Genomic DNA, 4,195 nt, shown 5'->3' with positions numbered 1-4,195 from the left:
AGTGTTGAAGAGCGCTATCCTAGAACCACGTCCAAGTTTTGGTAATCACTTGGTGGACACAAGACGTATATGGAAATTTGGCAAGAAGTCCCCTGCTCAGTTGTCTTTGGCAATTAAGCTATGCTCTCTTGCGTTGTGTTTTGATTTTCGGATCCCCTGCTTGTTGACTCCTAACCTTGTGACTACCTTTGTTTGCTATCCCTCCTTCGCATAGTGCTTGCTCCTATGCAACCCAATTTGTGCCATGTGAGATTTCTTGTAGGTTATATGTTCAGTAATGGTGCCACGATTAGCGATCTATGGTGCCGCGACGAAACCGAGAGCCTCCTGTGGGTGCGCACACAAGGTTGTGCTGCTCGGCACGCGCTGGTATCAAGGTTCCTAGTCATGATCCATTGCCGAAATTGCACCGATATGTTATTCTCACTTGAGCTCTTCCTTGGTTATCTCTCCTCATCATGTCCAGAGATCTATATGTCGAACTAGATGCAATAGGACTCCCTTTTTAAGTCATCCAACGGTTAACCTTTGAAGAACAGGTCACTAACAGGAACATAAACAGACTGCAAGAGGTGGTAGATAAGTGACTCTACTCGACGTGACTGTCCCTGTAATGACATCGATCATCTAGTGAGCAACTTATGTCATTTTCATTGGATCAAAAAGGTGCACCACACTTAAGGTTGAACAAGTTATTAGTCGGATAATGAATGGACCAGGAGATTATGTGCTGTAATAGATCACCTGGTATATATGAGATTCCTGTCCAAATTCTCAATCTTTAGGTGCATAAGGATACGTAGATGAATCGACCTTCTTGGTGTGACCCCTTTTCTGCTGACTTCAATGGCGACCATCTATAGGCTTCGACCAAAATTTTTATTATCAAGAGTGAAGATTTGGAACCTTTTTAGTGTTGAGGGACAACTGATTTGTTACCAGTAGGAAAGTTAGTCTTCAGATAGGTAACAACTATTTGGTAACTATGAAGGCCAGATCTCACAGAACAATGTTGATCAAGGAAACAGCAAACCTGGCCCCGCAATGCAAGTGCTACTTCTTCTCTAAATGTGCTATCCAGTCAATTCCATCTTGGACGATCACGTAGATAGTACAAGACGTGGTATCGGCTAGGTAGGAGCTAGTGAAAGCACGTCCCTGATTTTAGTTAGCATCTTTATGCCCTAAGGTGCCAATTACACATGTGTCCGGACTCTATTGGATGAAGTGCCGAAGGATATATAGGAATGGTTCCTTGTCAATGTAGAAATGCCTTACTTGTGGAATCATGTTTTGTGCCATGAGAAAACAGCCACAAGTCTAATGCTTGTGCATCGTCAAGTTGGTATCCAGATCAACGGCGGAAATTGTTACCAGAGAAGCATGTAGGGAAAACTCTTGCCTCCATCCTTAGCTAGGGAAAGGCTGTTGCTGCTATCCAAAGAGATCGAGAGTATAGAACACACACCACAACGTATGAAGCAAAGAAAGAGAAGAACGAGAAATTTGTCTACATTTTAAGGTACAGAACCGAACATCTTCAAGCCGGCGGTTAGTGACTCAAACGAAGTTGGATTGACCCCAAACTTGGTGATCTCATTCCTTGCTTAGGACCCTCCAATGTCTTAAGTCGGTTTGAGTATTGGTTGAGTAAAACATCGGATTTAAGAGATATCTTGTCGACTCGGTTTGCTGCCATGTCAGAACACGACAGTTTTGGTAGATGAATTGTTTGGATGGTCAAACTGTGTCCGTTTGAGTTGAATTTTGGTGAGTATTTAGAAGACTCATGGATCTGTATGCCTACCAAAATTCAGGCATAATGGAGCTGTAGATTGTGAGTTATGAACAACAAACAAAAAGGTATAGAATCTGCAATTTCGCTGTGACTGCGATCATCATTTGCATTAGACGATTGCGTTTGTAATTCATGCCAAGGAATTACAACTTGTAGGTATATTGCGGATTAGACAACCCTCCATACCCTTGAGAAGACTAATTGCACCCCTATGTGCCTTGCTTTTGCCCTCTTAGATCAACAATGCGTAAGCAGTCAAAGTGTTCTAGAAGCCAAAAATTGTGCCCTTGCAATTCGAAAGCAATTGGAAAGGTGTCAAACCGCAGATTTTTGGATTATGGTTTTTGAGATATTGATTGGCCTTAGAATGGAAGTCTCGACGACAAATATAGTAAGAAAGCTAGTTTTGCTACAATGCAAGTCAACCCAACTTGCTGTACAACTGCACCACGAAGGCAAATTGTACTCAACCTGCTTGATAGTGAACTAGTCCCTAGTTTTGTGATTACTTGCAACTTGTAGTTGTCCTCCAAGCCTCACTAACATCCTTCTACGTCAATGGTTCTCTAATGCTGACATGCCTTTGGTACCTTATATGTGTTTTTACCCAAGAGGTTGCATCAGATTCAACCTAGATCACTGTTGCAACTTGGATACGAAGGCTCCCTAAGGAATGATCATCGAGAACGTTGAGTCGACAGAGTCAGCTACTATGTTTACCACTCACTCAGCAGACTCAGACCATACAATATTGTTATCAAAGAAAGAGCACTGCGCACATGGAACATTATGTAGCTTTCCATCAGTTGACATCTGAGTGATTGCACCGCTACAACCAGTTTGGATATTGGTTAACTAGCTTCTCATACCCTCAAAGGACGTTTACCCGTTTATGATCACATCCTTTACGAGAAGTTGTGCTCAAGCCACTTTAATAGAGAACTGCTTTTCAAACCTTGGGAGCAAATATAGCACCGTTGCAAGGAATATCCGTCAACCGACTGCGGTCTAGTGCAAAGTCCATATGGTCTGTGCTATATCCACTTGGGAAGTAGATGCTACAAGTATTTAGTCTACGTTTGTATCGCTCTTCGTACATCGAGGATGAAGTACGTAGGACATTGCTATCTTGGATTCCTCCCAAAGTAACAATACTTCATGAAGGCCAACGAAGGAAATTCTTCAGACAAAACTTACTACAAAGGACAAGTATCAGAAAGTGTCTTGACCAAATTAGCCTCTCTTATGCTTGAAGCTATGTAGCCTAAAGCTCTGGCTGATATTGGAAACTGGTAGCCTGTCTCTCTTCCACAAAAGTCTTTCGTCCTGAATCTCGGGACGCGATTCTTTTAAGGAGGGAGGGCTGTAACACCCCAGGTGTTTGCCACCAGTTAAGCAATGGGTTTGAGCTAAAACATGGTATATTAAGTGATGATGAAGATGTCAAGGTCAAACCTATAGAAACGAGCCCCAACCTAAACTTGGAGATTGCACCTTTGCTCGCCTATAGACCCCTTTTCAAGATATATGCTTGGGTGGTGTTATTGGAATATCTTCGTGTGTCTCACATCAATAACCACCTATATTGATCCATGGAAAAGTTTCGTGAAGTTTGGAATCAAGAAGTCACATGAAATGACGAGTTATGTCGTTGCTTGAATTATTTATAAAGTAAAGGGAATTCTCGATCATCAACCAAACCTTGCAACCTTGCCCAAATGACTCTAGATTAACTCTACAACAAAAGTCATGAAAGGTTCATGTTGAGCAAATGCCAAGAAAATGCCACAATGGGTCACAACGGATAATTTAAGCTTTATCGTGGTCCTTCTTTGATCAAAGTAGAACTATAGCTTCTGCACCTGTTATGAAGTTGGGCCTTTAATAAAAGTTGAAGTTTGAGTGGAGTAGAACAAACTTTGTTTTTGGACCCAGAGCCAGATCAACTTGGAACTAAGTCAAATCGAGGCTCGAACGTTGAGTTGACAGCTGTTTTCAGTACTTAGAAAATTTTCTAAGTCTGGAATCCATTGTCATCGCTGTTGGCATTCCGCGTTCTCCAAATTTTGCTAAGCAACTTCAGTTGATCCAAATGTAAAAGTTGGAGCTTACATGATGGGGAAGAACATACAAGAAGATGGCACCAGTTGCATTTCATTTCGACCATCAATTTTGGATGTTTGCTTGTCGCTGTCAAATCACTGACACTATCAAGTTTAGTACTAATTATCTGCTAATCCACCAGCCTAATGGCCGAGCACCCTTAATCAAGTTTGTAGAGCATCAGAAGATGAAGAATTTTGCTTCAAGGCCCATAGCCCCAGTTCGGAGCAGAGCTGGCCCAAAAACGGACTCCAAGGCGGGCACAGTGACGCTCACCACGTGTTCGATGAAATG

This window comes from Miscanthus floridulus, chromosome 19 (assembly GCF_019320115.1).
Source record: "Miscanthus floridulus cultivar M001 chromosome 19, ASM1932011v1, whole genome shotgun sequence".
Taxonomy (NCBI): Eukaryota; Viridiplantae; Streptophyta; class Magnoliopsida; order Poales; family Poaceae; genus Miscanthus; species Miscanthus floridulus.
This window is presented reverse-complemented; position numbering follows the sequence as displayed.